Consider the following 16307-nt stretch of genomic DNA (forward strand, 5'->3'; position numbering starts at 1 on the left):
TTTGTTGCCCCTAGAGGTGCTTTAGAGACTCATGATCCGTATGAATCACAAACTCTTTAGGCCTCAAGTAGTGCTGTCACATCTCAAGAGTCCTCACAAGTGCATAGAACTCTTGTCATACGTGGGATAGTTCAGCGCTGCCCCATTGAGCTTCTCACTAAAGTACGCCACCGGCCTTCCTCCTTGCATCAACACGCCACCAATACCTACACCTGAAGCATCACATTCAATTTCAAACGTATTAGCAAAATCAGGTAAAACAAGTAAAGGAGCATTAATCAATTTTTGCTTAATGAGATTAAAGGACTTCTCTTGCTCCTCGCCCCAATGGAATGGAACGTTCTTCTTGATCACCGCCGTCATCGGTGCCGCCAATGTGCTAAAATCTTTGACAAACCTCCTATAGAAGCTTGCAAGACCATGAAAAATTCGAACTTGAACAACAGTAGTAGGAGTTGGCCAATCTCGAATAGCACTTACCTTGTCTTCATCAACTTGTATACCCTGTGAACTTACCACAAAACCAAGGAAGACAAGTTTGCTAGTACAAAAATCACATTTCTTCAAGTTAGCATACAAATTTTCAGCCCTTAATGTGATTAGCACAAGTTTCAAGTGGTTAACATGCTCATCTAAGTTTTTGCTATACACTAGGATATCATCAAAATAGACCACAACAAATTTTCCTATGTGTGCACGCAAAACATGATTCATTAACCTCATAAAGATGCTAGGTGCATTAGTTAAGCCAAAAGGCATAACCATCCACTCATATAACCCATATTTAGTTTTAAAAGCAGTTTTCCACTCATCACCTTCTCTCATCCTAATTTGGTGATACCCACTTTTCAAGTCAATTTTGCTAAAAATGCAAGACCCATGCAATTCATCTAGCATATCATCTAGTCTAGGTATGGGATGCCTATACTTAATGGTTATGTTATTGATTGCCCTACAATCTACACACATACGCCTTGATCCATCTTTCTCAGGGACTAGTAAAACGGGCACCGAACAAGGTGACATGGACTCACGCACAAACCCTTTATCTGAGAGCTCACTTACCTGTCTTTGCAGCTCCTTAGTCTCCTCCGGATTGCTCCTATAAGCTGGACGGTTCGGCAAGGCACTCCCGGGCACCAAATCTATTTGGTGTTCAATCCCCCTCAATGGTGGTAAGCCTTGAGGTAGTTCCTCCGGAAATACATCGTCAAATTCCTGCAATAGTGAAACAATAACGCTCGGAAGGGATCCGGCTATATCACTTGTGTTAAGGAGGATCTTCTTATAAAGAATTAACACAAGTGGTTCATGTGTGTGCAACAATTGTTTCAACTCACCTTTTTGGGCCATGTATGATTTCTTTTTGGCCTCTTTCCTCTCCTTTTCTTTTCCCTCATTTTCTTTCCTCTCTTTTTTTGTTTTTATGGCTATCTCACTCTTTTGATCACTTTTTTGTTCAGCCACTTCATTTTTGTTTTCAAAGGCCATCTCACTTTTCAATTCACTCCTTTTTTCGGCCTCATCTCTCTTTTTCTTTTTCAATTGGTTCTCCAATACTTGCTTTGGGGACAAAGGAAGCAATACAATGGATTCTTTCTTTAAAACAAAGGAGTAACGATTTTTGAACCCATCATGAGTAACGTGCCTATCAAATTGCCACGGTCTACCCAACAAAATATGACAAGCATGCATGGGCACCACGTCGCACAAAACCTCATCCACATACTTCCCAATAGAAAAGGACACTAGAACTTGCCTATTTACTTTCACTTCCGCACAATCATTCAACTATTGAAGCCTATATGGTTGAGAGTGTTTTATTGTAGGCAATCCCAATTTTTCCACCATCTCAACACTAGCCACATTAGTGCAACTTCCCCCATCTATGATTACATTACAAACCCTACCATTCACAAAACACCTAGTGTGGAACAAATTCTCCCTTTGGCTAGCCTCCTCATCCTTGACTTGGGCACTCATGATTCGCCTAGTCACGAGCGCTTCTCCTATAACCGCTCCATATCCTTCATCGGGATCCTCCAACGCAGGCATATCATCATCACTACCCTCACCATCTCCCTCACTTTGAGATTCATACTCACCAGAATCATTCAGAATCATCACCCTTTTATTAGGACATTCACTAGAAATATGTCCTAATCCTTGACACCTAAAACATCTAACATCTCTAGATCGAGTGAGAGGAGTTTCAGATTTACCTTGGACTCCTTGCTTAGGCGCCTCTTGTTTGGTCTCAAATTTGGACTTGGCCACCACCTTGTTCTCCTCACGCTTCCACACATTTGATCTCCAAGAAGATGATGCACCCCCAGTTTGACTGATACGGCCAACCCCACGCCTTTTGAGTTGTTGCTCCACCTTTATGGCCATCTGCACCATCTCGTCTAGATCCAAGTAGTGTCGAAGCTCCACTTGATCTTGAATTTCCCTGTTCAAACCACAAAGAAAACGTGCCATGGTCGCCTCACTATCCTCCTCAATATTTGCCCTAATCATGACTATTTCCATCTCCTTATAGTAGTCCTCAACACTCTTAGCTCCTTGCCTCAAAGTTTGTAACCTCTTAAACATCTCCCTATAGTAGTGGTTAGGCACAAACCTCTTCCTCATGACCCTCTTCATCTCATCCCAAGACTCAATGGGTCTCTCATTATACTTCCTTTTAGTGGTCACTAATTGATCCCACGAAATGAGAGCATAGTCTAAGAATTCAATTACCGCCAACCTCACCTTCTTTTGTTCGGAGTAGTGGTGACATTCAAATACGAACTCTACCCTCTTTTCCCACTCTAGGTATGCCTCCGGGTCAGATTTCCCATGGAACGATGGAATTTTCATCTTAATACTACCCATGTGACCATCTTCCCTAGTCTCCTCATATCTACCCCGCATGGCTTCCCTTTTTCCTCTCCCAAATCCTCTACCTCTTCCATTCCTACACCAATTCTCATTTTGACTCTCATCGCCTCCTCCCAGATCATATTCCTCATCATCTCCACCCAAATCCCTAGGCTTAGATTTACCCCCACTAACACTAACCTCAAGTTTACCCAACCTCTCATGCAACGACTCCATTTGGGTCGTCATCATCCTACTAAAATCCCCAAACAACGCATCTATTTGGACCTTGGACAACCCCGAATTCGAACTATTTCCTACCTCCCTCTCCATTTAATTTCAAAGTTGTACCTGCAAGAAAACGTTAGTATAAAACAAATGATCCTCACCCAAATGCTCACGGTCACTCCAAAGAAATTCACTCGTCTCTCCTCTCTTATTTTTTTGCTCACAAGAAATACTCACTAGTCACTCCAAAGAAATAACACTCACACTCAAGTAATGTCACTCAAATTTGAGGGTTCTCTCAAGAGCGTCAAGCTTTGTATTTTGAGTAAATCAAACAATCAAGTTTCAACTCGTGACAAATGCGACCGACTCACGTGGACTGTGTAGACGAGAAATTCGAATGAATGAACTATATATATATATATATATATATTTTGATTGTGAGAGACAACTGAATATGACTCTCTAGAGAAAATTAAACAAAATATAAAAAAGAAATAATAGTGAATTTTCGGAATTTTTGTAATTTTTTTTTTGTACTACTCGAAAATCCCGAAATAAAAAATTAGGAGCAAAAATTTTCGAGAATCACAGATTCACGAAAAAATTAAACGAAGAACGATAGATTGACAAGATCTGACAAGGAACGAAGAAATATCACAGATCTGAAATTTAATAACAAGATACTTACTTGATTTCAATAAACCTATGCTCTGATACCAAATGATGTGAATCTCGATACGAATAAATAGCAAACACGATTAAAACGCAATCGCACCCTCTATTTAATTACGATAATAAGACTCGTGTGTTTTCTCGATCTTTTGAATCAAGTAATTGATGTGTTATTCACCTCTAAACTATAAAAGTTTAGCAACAAATAAACACGAGGATAACAATCGAAATTTGATACGAACCTTCGAAGAACGACGCCTACGACAATCCACACAAGCACGATCGACAAACGCCACAAAGTTAAAAACTTTGATAAGTTTGATTTGATTTAACAAAGCTAAAGCCTTGAAAGAGTTGAGGAAAATTCTCACAAGTTTGATAAACTCAAAAAAATAATATCTGTGTTGTGTGTAAAATTTCGTCCAATATGGTTTACATATCAAAAAGATTACTAGAATCTAGTTACCTAACAAAATAAAACTCTAAAGAAGGAAATAATTTGCGCAGAAAACACTAGGCACGGACCCCGTGCAGACCTCCGTGTCTGGGTCCGTGTACACTCGGTATATAGACTTCAGTTGGAAACAAGGGACACGGACCCCGTGCCCACCTCCGTGTACGGGTCCGTGTAGACTCTGTCCCTAAGAACCCATAGGACTCAAGCCCTTGCTGCAAACCGAAGCCATACTTCCCAGCAACACAAACTGGCCTAGAATCCCTTGCATGGTAGAACTCTACTTATCTGTTTCTAGGACCTAACCAAGCGACCCAGGCCCTGACCCAACCCCTCTAGCACCATTCTAGGACCCTAAGGACCTAACCTAGCCCAGCCCAAGCCCCCTGGCCGCGCCCCTCCTCCCTGCTCAAACTTCTGAAACCTGCGCATGATTTCCTTCAAGCTCTCGGGTAGTGTCCTGAATAGCAAGGACTCCTCCCAGCCCTTGGTTTTCGAGTCCTAGCATGGCTAGGACTCTTCTCTTTACCCCTCACGGATCATAGCTAAGCCCTGGCCCCAACCGAACCAAAGCCCAGCCCCCATGCCCACATAACCGATCCCCTCAAGCACCATGACAGTAACTTGTACCAGCTTATATCTTTTATCATGTTCAGTGTTTTGGTGGAGTTTTAAGACTCTAAACTCATGTAAAACATGTCCCTTATCATCCTAATACATGGCAGCCCCTTATATACTTGTAAATCATGATTTTTGGAACAAAACCAAGCTTTAAAAATCCACTTTTGATGCATGTACGAAAATATATCAAGGTGTTCTTATTTTTCATGCAATTCATAAATAAATACATAATATGGTGTGATGATGAGTAAAAGGAGAATATAGCGTGCCTTTGCGTTTTATACGCACGAAAAACGTTGACGACGAAGAACGGATCGAAACCTTGTCTTGAAGTCCCTTGAACCCTTCAAAAATCCTTAAAAAGTTGTGTGTGTGTAGTGCCGTGTGTGATGGTGTGTGGTTGGAAGAGTTTTCAGAAATTAATATAGGGTGGCTGATTGTTTGAGTAACAAGTGTAGGGTTTTGTGATCAATTAACACTTTATATACTAATTTATTTACTAAGTAGGCTTTAGGCCTATTAAGCCACAAAATTAAGCCCATTAGTCTAATTAGGTTTTAATAAAATATTATCAAAGTTTTCGTTTAAATAAATTTGTGAATTTATTAGCCGGGTTGCCAAAAAGTTCGCATTTTTTCTTGAAAAACCAACACCGATAAAATTCACGTCCCGACGTATAAAATCATTTCAAAACCCTTTATTTTCAAAAATACTAAAAAGCCTCAACCATAATTTAAATAATTAAAAATAATTATTTAATAAAAACATTTTATATTTTTTTTTCAGCCATCGGTCCCCGTTCCTCGATCGTCACTGGAATATTCCTTAAAAATACATTTTTAATGCATCATGACAATTAAATCATATTTAACAAATAATCATGCATGTCAAATAATCAAGGAAGCAATTAATATCAATTAATTAACCATTTTTCAGAATTCCTAGATTTGCATGCCGTTGGGTTACGTCGTCTTAATTTTGGACCTTACATCAATGGTCTACTATCTGTGTCAAATGCTAAACCAGACAAACAACAATCTTCAACTAAATTCGAAACACCTATCGTCGACAAGGATAGAGCACAAACCTTTCGACTCAAAGCATCCGCTGCTGCATTTGACTTCCCTGGTTAGTATTTGATTTCGCAATCAAAGTCCTTCAACAAATCGAGCCATCTGCGCTGTCTCATGTTCAATTCTGACTGAGAAAACAATTTTAGACTTTTATGTTTAGAATAGATCTAAATTTCTCGCCATAAAGATAATGACGCCAGATCTTTAATGCAAATACGATAGCCGCCAATTCAAGATCATGAATTGGGTATCGGGTCTCATGTGGCTTCAGCTGTCTAGAGGCATATGCGATCACATGACCTCGTTGCATAAGAACACATCCTAGCCCTCTGTGGGATGCATCACAATATACAACGAAATCGCCAGTACATGAAGGAATCATCAAGACAGGTGCGCTGGTCAGCCTCTTCTTCAACTCTAGGAAGCTAGACTCCCAATCCTCAGACCACACAAACGGCGCATTCTTCTGTGTCAACTGGGTAATCGGCTTCGCAATGCTGGAGAAATCTTTAATAAATCTTCTATAGTACCCTGCTAGACCCATGAAACTGCGTATTTCTGGCACAGAAGTCGGTCTTGGCCAACCGATCATAGCTTCAACTTTACTCGGATCTACAGAAATACCGTCTACAGATATGATATGACCCAAGAAGACAACCTGTCTCAGCCAAAACTCACACTTTGACAGTTTAGCATATAATCTTTCATTTCTCAATCTTTGTAACACAATTCTCAAATGATTGGCATGTTCATTCAAATTCTTAGAATATACCAGAATATCATCAATAAAAACAATCACAAACTCATCCAAGTATCTCTGAAAGACTCGGTTCATTAATCCCATAAACACCGCCGGAGCATTCGTTAAACTGAAAGGCATGACAATAAATTCATAATGTCCATACCTCGTTCGAAACGCTGTCTTCGGTATATCTGCATCTCGAACTCTCAGTTGGTGATACCCGGACCTCAAATCAATCTTAGAATAGATAGAAGATCCCTGAAACTGATCAAATAAGTCGTCAATACGAGGCAAAGGATATTTGTTCTTTATCGTTGCCTTGTTCAGTTGCCTGTAGTCTATACACAATCTCATAGAACCGTCTTTCTTGCGCACGAACAGAACTGGAGCACCCCAAGGAGATAAACTAGGTCTGATGTATCCCTTGGCTAGAAGATCTTCTAGTTGTGCTTTTAATTCTTTCAGCTCTATCGGCGCCATCCTATACGGAGCTCTCGAAATAGGAACGGTACTTGGAATAAGATCAATGCTAAAATCTACCTCTCGAGCTGGAGGTAACCCTGGGATCTCATTTGGAAATACATCTGCAAACTCCCGTACTAATGGCAAATCTGCCAATGTCGGGCTCGATTTCTGTAGATCTACAGAATAAATAAGGAACCCTTCTGCTCCTTTCTGCAACAATCTACTCATAGTCAGTGCAGACACTAAGGGAATCCGAGATCTGGAACCCTTACCGTAGAATTTCCACTCTTCTGTCATTTCGGGTCTGAATCTGACAATCTTGTGAAAACAGTCTACGGTGGCTCTGTACTTAGTTAACATATCAATCCCGACAATACAATCAAAATCAAATAAACCAAGTACAACACAATCTAAATCAATCTCATGCCCCTCAAACTATAGTATACACTGTCTAACTGAAGTCCCAGATATCAAACCACTTCCCAACGGAGAAGAAATAGACACTACAGTAGACAATGACTCTACGGGCAATGCATGTGTCAATGCAAAACGTTCTGATATGAATGTATGTGATGCACCTATATCTATCAATACATATGCAGGATAACCGCAAAGAAAACAGTTACCTGCAATGACATCGTCTGGTGCATCTTGGGCTTGCTCTTCTGTCAATGCAAACACCTGAGCCTGTTGTCTGGGAGGTTGGCTCACTGTCTGGCCACCTCTGGCTCTAGGCTGGGACTGTGTAGGAGTGGGCTGGAATGAATGGACAGACGAAGCTTGCCTTTCGGGCTGAGTCACTGATGCTGATGACCCTGCACTCTGAAATCTCTGGGCACCTCTCTGGGGACAGACTCTGGCGAAATGTCCATGTTGCCTAAATATGTTGCATCTGCCCATCACTCCCTGACACTGCTCTGTGGTATGTCGGCCTCCACAAGTAGTGCAATACACACCTGTCACATCTGTACTCTGGCCAGGACCTCTCTGTCGTGACCCGCTGGAGCTCAACGAACTGCTCCCTGCTATCTTAAACTGCTTACACTTAGCTTTCAACGAATCTTTCTTGCCACTACTACTGCTTCCACTATCAAATCGAGGAGGAGGTGGTGGAAACTGTGCGGCAGGCTGTGGCGGTCTCTGACTCTGAGCACTATAAGAAGCTCCTCGCTGCCTAATCAAGCCAGCCTCTGCTCTTTTTGCTCTGTTCAGTGCATTAGAAAAAGTATTGGGTCGTCCCATGTTCACCAAAGTGAAAATGTCAGGAATTAAGCCATTGATGAACTGATCGGCGACCGCATCATCATTTCCTGCCATGTGGGGTGCAAACCGAAGCAAGGAAGAAAACTTGGCTACATATTCTTCAATGTTCAATTGCCCTTGTCGTAGATTTGCAAATTCTGCCCCTTTATCCTTTCGATACAATACTGGAAAGAAACGTTGATAAAATTCATCTTTAAATACTTTCCACGTAATATCGATACCTCGATGTTCTAAGGCTCTTTTTGTGGTCAACCACCAGCTTTTCGCAACTTCTTGCAACTGATGCCCGATTAGTTTCACTCTTCGTTCGTCTGTATAGGCAAGAGATTCAAACAACATCTCTATATCATCTAGCCAGCTCTCGCAATCCACTGCATTCTCCGTGCCCTTCAAGGTAGGTGGATGGAATGATTGAAACCTCTTCAACAAGGTCTCGATTGGTGTCGCAGTAACGTCCTTCTGAGTACCTGACGTACGACTTTGTTCTGGCACTTGACCTGCAGCTGGTTGTGGTATTCTTCTAGGCAGCATAATTTGATTATCAAACAGATTAGTACACAGTCTATACAATCTGTCTCAGTCCTCCTCTGATCATATACCTCTGATCCAGAATCGGTTCTGATTCAGTCTTTACAAGTACATGCTATAAATCAATTCAGATAACAATACAACATGTAATAGGGAAAGCAATAAATCATGCTAACACATCAAAAGCAAGGAAGAAAACTCGATCTACCCCGCTCATTCTATTCTATCTCAGTCTACAGAACCTACTACTCTGATACCACCTGTTGTGGGGACTCGAGCTCTAACTCAGTTCTTTTCGGAATTAATCGGATCTTTATTCAAAAATGTGGGTCAAATTTTCGCTTTTTAACATTATCTCAAATGTATACAAACAAGCACAAGGTCTACATTTATTTTATCAAACATACATAATATACATGTCTTGTTTTATCCATATTCTACAAACCAGTCACTGAATACAATACAGATCAAATGTACAAACTACTAGTGATCTTCTGCGCCCGTAGTCACCACGCTATTTCGATCTCATCTCTGTCGTGACCCAGATCCTGCCCCACCTGTTGTTATGCACACATATAGACATAACAACAGCCGGAAACTCCGGTGAGAACAAATCCCAGTATAAACATGTATGCATGCTAATACATAATCATAAATTATGCATAAAAGCAATAACAATGGGTTCCATAGTCTATGAAACCAATCTATATGAACATGCAATTCAAATCAAATCATGTCTGGACTCGAATCAACTCTAACTCTAGGGGTGGTCCCGGTGTGAATAAGACGTCACTGTCTGTCACCTACCCTCCCAATCGGGGTAACTGTACGTCTTATTCCTAGACTTCGGCCCTGTCTGTATCGAATGTCTACAATCGGATTGAATCTGATCCGAAGCGTCGATACCATCGAACGTCTAGTTTGGCAAGTCTGCCAATGACTCTCCTATCTCAAATGCTTGAATATAAATCTATAAACAAGTCATCGTCATATCAAAATATTTGAATATAAATCTATAAACAAATCAAAATCATAGCAAACGATAAACAACAATTCTAGTATGTGATTTGGTTGGGAAACTCAAATTGAATCTCATTGAAGTTGTGTCTTCCCCAAACAAAACATGAATTATACCTTTCGTCGCACAATGTCTGTCGATGTCGAAGTCTCGAATACGAATCCTACCAATATCAATCTGAAATGGTAATGTTGAATGTTCAATATCAATCCATAATTCAAATCGATACATGTACATATCAATATCAAATCTTGGTATATTTCGACGGCATAACGACGTAGTTTCTCGGTACCGATCAAAGCAACACAATATAATCAGTATCAGCACTTCACCATTCTATTCATAACTTACACTAAACTTTGAAATATGAACATGTTCAATCATATATATGCTGGAATTCATAGGAATCGCATACAACATCCGATAATCGATCCGTTTACAATTCTACAACCTCTATAATCTCAAGAACATAAAATTACAAGCATATCAGCATTTCTCCAAGATGTATACTTCAAAACATGTTAAAACTTAACCAAACTTACATCCTTAGATAGCCCTTGAAGAGAGGAGCTCAAAACTGAAATTGGATTTAAGTTTGGATGGCTAAATCTTGCACAAGCTCCATTATAAGATGAAAAGAAACCTTGCACTTGAAAGGGAATTCTCTGAAGTTTCTCTCGTTTCTTGCTGCTCAAATTTGAGGAAATGAAGACACATACACATTAAATTGCATGGCTGAGGCAAGTGTCTTATTTTTCAAGCACCACGTATGAACGCGGGTGCTATGGCTTCATCAGCGCTGGTGGGCTCAAGCTTCGGCATGTCTTCCAAAAATTCATAAACTTCGACCGCGGGTGCGCTACATATAAGACCGCGGGTGTGGTGTCATTTCTGTAACCGTGGGTGCAATTTCTCTGGACTACGGGTGCGGTGACCCTACTGTAAAAATGGCCATCTTTCTGTCCATGCACCGCGGGTGCGGTAGTAAAAGGGGCGCGGGTGCGGTTTCTTTCTTCAAGCAACACTTCATCTTTTCATTTTATCTATAACCAATCTACTAGGCCATTACAAAATCCAGAGCTTTTCCTTGTAACCATATCTTTCATCATTCGAAACAAGAAACGACTCCAATCCATTTTAATTCCTGAAGTGATGGCAACCATCACTTGGACTTTCTCCTTTGTTAGTTTATAAAACGTGCCAGATTTGACCAATAAGGCCTTTGCCACAATGTCAGCAAGCACTTGATACTCTATTTTGAGAAGCTTCTTGAAGCAAGATGGAGACAGTTCGTCTCCAGAAGCTGAGAAGGTCCTGAGAGCAGTAGAAATCTCTTGTTTAGAAATATCGGAGAGTTCAGAAATACCTGAACATGGGAGGAAAAAGGTTGATCCCAATAGTGAGGCATCAATGGAGATGGATGTGTCTCCTTGAGAATGAATGATCTTTCCTTCTTGAATAATTGCCCTAGCATAGAAATCCAGAAGAGCACTTTTGTAAATCGCTGCAGGTGCTTCCAAGAATTTTCGGAGTCCTGATTTTTCTAGGGCTTGGAACATTTTGACAAGATTCTCATCTTTGATATTGAGAATTTAAGTAAAGTTGACTTGATAGGCGTTAAGAGTATATGCTCTGGCCATTTTTGTAGAAATGAATCAGATATATTTTGTAGTAGAGAAGAAATATTTAAGAGAAAGCAGTAGCTGAGTAGAAAAAGTTTTGAAGCAGTAACAGTGAAAAGTAAGAAACTGATATAATAAAAGAATGTACAGCCGTCAATGTAAACACAAGGACACATGTCAATATGTTTACAGTTGAGTATTTTGAAATGATAACCAGATCATGTTAGACTGACCAATGATGTTAAAAATTTTGAATCTTAGTGAAAATAGCGGGCTGTCCAAGCGGTTACTTTTGAAATAATCAGAAGAGAAGTTGTCGTTTTATGATAAGTCTACTGGAAGTTTTTAAAGTATTGAAATAATTGAGCACTTTGATAAAACCAGTAGACTTGTTGTTTTATCAAAAGGACAGACATTCTATCTATTTTCGAAAAAGATACAAAAATCTTAGTCTGACTAAGATACTGTTCCCCCTCGATAAATGCAACCAATAAATGCAGAGATGTGATATCTGAGGGCAAGAGGGATGAATCTTGGTATTCGTGTAACCAAATTGCCGTCTCTTCAGCTTCCTGAGACTCTATATAATTTCCTGCAAGTTCACAAACTAATTCATTTAAGATTTCTTTTAACAAACCAATACACATGATAGGTGCAAGTGATCTCTCGGAGTCTTTTCTAGAGTCAGAATCAGCAGAAAAATTCCGAAGACAATTTTCAGTCTTTCGTAGGTAGATGTTTGAAGACATCTTTTTCAAATACGTTAGTGCTGACAAGACCCAAGCTTGCCAGAGTCTTATAAGACCCAAGCTTGCTGGAATCTTTTCGAAGAAGACCATCCTTTTCCTGCTGAAGTACTTTGCAACAAGAAAAGTACTTCAAGCTGCTTGTAAAGGCCTGTATTTCGTATTCATATTTTAGCGGAATTATTAAAATTTTTCTAAATAAATAATTATCTTGCTTCATTTATAAAATAAACATGTAAATAATTTTAACTTTAAAATAACAGCGGAAGTCAACATTGTATTTCCCACAACAACTTAAAATAATCCAACATAATAAAATTTAGTTTGAATGCTAAAAGGTGAATAAACTAAAACATGAGGTCCTCGGGTTTACTACTGCTGACCCAAGCCAACTCACTGGTCTCCGCACTCGGCCTCGACCTCATCAATACCTACAACAATCAAGTATAGTGAGTCTAAAGACTCAACATGTATATATCGTGAATAACAAGTAAATATATCATAAAATCGCATGCAACGTAAAAATATGGTATCGTAAAGCGCATGGTGAAAATCATATCATGAATAATTATAACTACGTGCATATATGAAAATCATACGTAAAACCTTTGCTCAATAGAGCCCTGTCATATCATACCATAATTTTCTGGTAGAGATAATGTTTATAAGCAAGTGGCCCATAACATAACGTGAGCGCCTGATCAGACTAAACCATAGTATAATGGGCGGTAGAGATCACCACAGCCCTTGGACTGGATATCCGTACCCATACATAATCGTAAACCGGTCGTAAGTCACCGGGTGGAGAGGTCCTCGGTTGCGCCTACCGACTTACAAACCCATAAACATAAGGTGGCCACAAGACATATCGCATATATCTCAAAAATAAACATTTTATATTTTTATGCACGTAATATGTAACGTCTCGAAAATTTAAAAGTCCATGTGAGCCACATACTTGCAAATTATTAAATATCTTTGGTATTTTATTTAATTATTTTAAAGTATTAAATGCATGTTTATTTCATTAATTTATGTTTAATTATTTTTATGCATTTTAGACATAATTCATGAATTGTAGAATTTATTTCATGAAATTTTAAAAATTCATGCATTAAGATTTTTAGATTGTATTTCGCGATCGAACGAGGAACGGAGACCGGAGAATTTTCAAGAAAATTATTTTATTAACGGTTTATTTTTATAAATTAATATATGGTATTTAAGTGGATTTTTCAAATAATAGGATTTTTTGGGTATTTTTACCCGCATGATGTTATTTTTATCGGTACGCAAATTTTATCGAATCGGGAGACTTTTTGAGGGTTTGGCTAACATTTTCAAAAGCTTTTCAACACGAAATATTTTTCGAGAGTGTGTTTGGATTTAATGGGCCTAATTTTAAGCTTATTGGACTTAAAACCGTTTTTATTTTAATTGAGGCCCATTAGTGCACATTTTAATTAACCTAAAATATACTTAAACTAAACCTAAACAAACCCTACATAAATTATTCCACCAGCAGCCGACACCAACTTCTTCCATCATTATTCTCCCTTGGTTTCACCATTTCCAGCTGAAAACTCCATCGCCAAAGCTACTTTCTTCAAGATAAAATCCTCCCGACGTCTCCATTGCAACGTTCTTGTTCTTCAATCATCAAGGCACGCCCCGTACTTTTGTTTCTGCATCGTAATCGCAATATGTATGCTGTTATATGTTCGTTTGTTTGAGGATTTCTCGATCCAAAACATAGCATGGAGGTTCTTCGGTTTTGGGTTAAATTCATGCATATTTTAGTTCATCACTCACGTTACTTGTATGGTTGCAAGGGGCTGCTGTTTTTGTTGCGTTTTAAGGGTTGTGCAGGGCTTTAAGATCGGGTCATGTAGCTGGTGTCGAGTCATGGTGGAGATAAGTTGCGAACGGTGCGATTCATGGTTGGGTGCGATCGTTTTTTTTAGTGTAGTCGGGCGCTGGGTGAGGCTGGCGGCGTGAAGAACTATTCCAAGCCGTGGACCAGACCCTAGTGATTCCGAGCCATGGTCTATAGTGGTCCCACGTTGCTGGCCTTTGTTTAAGATTAGCTTGAGGTCACATTGCCGAGGGGTTGCCGTGGGTGACAGCTTAGGGTGTTTCTTCGGGTGCAGGCGGGCTGCCGCTTATTGGAGGTTGTGAGTTGAGGTTAGAGTGACCCCGTAGGGTCCGAGCAGCTAGAGTCTTGGGTCGATAATTCTTAAGGTTGGTGGTTTATGGTTTTCGATGTGTTAAGGTGAACAAATTTCAGCAGCTGGTGGTTGGGTGTTCGAAGGGTTTAAGGTGCTGGTCTAGGTATTTTAAGGGCCTTTAAGATGTGGATAAAGTGAATAAAAAGTTAGGAAAAATTTGGAGGAGATTCGAGTTGATTCGGATTAAAATCGAAATTCCGGTCCAAGTTTTAAAACAATTCGGTTAAGTTATGAATTGGGCTCGAGTTTACGTCTAGAAATACTTTTAAAAATGTTTTGGGATATTTTAAGGATTTTGGTAAAACTTCGGGTCAATTTTATATGTCCAGGGTTGAAACGATAATTTTTGGGTTTCAAGGGGCAAAATGGTCATTTTGCACCCGTGGTGAGATTTTGGTCAAGACAGCGCCTTGAGCACGAATCATGATTTTTTTTAAATATTCATGCATCACGTTTACGATTTTTTTATGCTATTGTAATAATTATGGTGCATGCTTAATTTAAAGGAATTAAGTGAGAAAATGAAGAGCACTCCGTCTCCGCCGCGCCGCGTCGTTATTTCGTTTGTTTTCTGTCAAAACAAACCATGGCATGTTTATATCTTCTTTCACTCTTCAATCAAGTCATATAGGTATTTTTAAATATCGCAAGTACATGGTTTTAATGCAAGAAGATCGAAATTATTCATATTTAATGATGTTATCTAATTATATTACGTGCAAAAATATTCATTTTGAGATTTATGCGATATTGCTTGTGGTCACTTTACTATCAGTATGAAATCCGGTCCCCAGTATCGGTCCGGTCACCAGTTACCGGTTAGCTCAGTTGTTTCACCCAGTACTGTGGCAGTAGTCTGATCAGACGTAAATCCGATCCCCAGTATCGGTCCGGTCCCCAGTATCGGTCAGCTCAGTTCAGTTCAGGGACCACTTGCATAGACCATAATCTCACCAGAAAATTTATTACAAGTTATTTCAGTACAGGGCTCCAAGGAGCAAACTTTTCTACCATGAGTTTTTCAGTTCAGCTATGCACGTATTATAATTTCTCATGATAAATTATTTTCATGATTATGCCTCATGACATGATAATTTTACTCCCATGCAAATTTTACTATATTATTTACTCGTTATTTATGATATATGCATGTTGAGTCTTTAGACTCACTAGACTTGATTGTAGTAGGTACTGATGATGTCGGGACCGAGGGCGGGGACCAGTGAGCTAGCTTGGGTCGGCAGTAGTGGCACCCGAGGACCTCAGTTTCAGCACTTGCCATTTTATTTTTAATGCTCAAACATTTTATCTCTTGTTGAATTATTTTAAATTGTTACTTTGCAAACATTAAATTCTTCCGCTGTTATTTTTAAACATTAAACATTATTTAACAGTTTATTTTATGAATTTGATACTTCATTTAGTTTAAAAGAAAATTTTTAAATTTCTCGCAAATTTTCAAACATGAATTTTCGGGCCGTTATAGCTGGTATCAGAGCCTATGTTCATGTAAAGGGTTACACTACTACTGACCACGAGAAGCTCACGAAGTCACTTTTTCGGTCTGTAAGTTTTACATTTACGCATTTTATTTAAAGCATGAATTATTTTAACAGTATGATTTCATGAAATATTTTACGTTCAGATTTTATTATTCAGTATTTACTTAAATTTAAAGAAATTAGGGAATTATGCATGTTGGTTACGTTTGGGTTATATGTATGGAATAGTATGCCTCCTAGACGCCTTGTTGAGCGCGCGAGGGATGATGAGCGCCGTCAT

General features: G+C 39.3%; 1 long non-coding RNA gene across 1 annotated transcript; it reads left to right on the forward strand.

Moving 5' to 3' along the window:
- The first annotated feature begins 13976 nt into the window (after positions 1 to 13976).
- LOC140837847 (uncharacterized) lies at positions 13977 to 15998 on the forward strand. Its single transcript, XR_012119483.1, has 3 exons — positions 13977 to 14075; positions 15032 to 15549; positions 15714 to 15998. It is a non-coding gene; the product is annotated as an uncharacterized lncRNA (long non-coding RNA).
- Positions 15999 to 16307: the final 309 nt, after the last annotated feature.

The sequence above is a fragment of the Primulina eburnea genome, chromosome 8, assembly GCF_022965805.1.
Source record: "Primulina eburnea isolate SZY01 chromosome 8, ASM2296580v1, whole genome shotgun sequence".
NCBI lineage: Eukaryota > Viridiplantae > Streptophyta > Magnoliopsida > Lamiales > Gesneriaceae > Primulina > Primulina eburnea.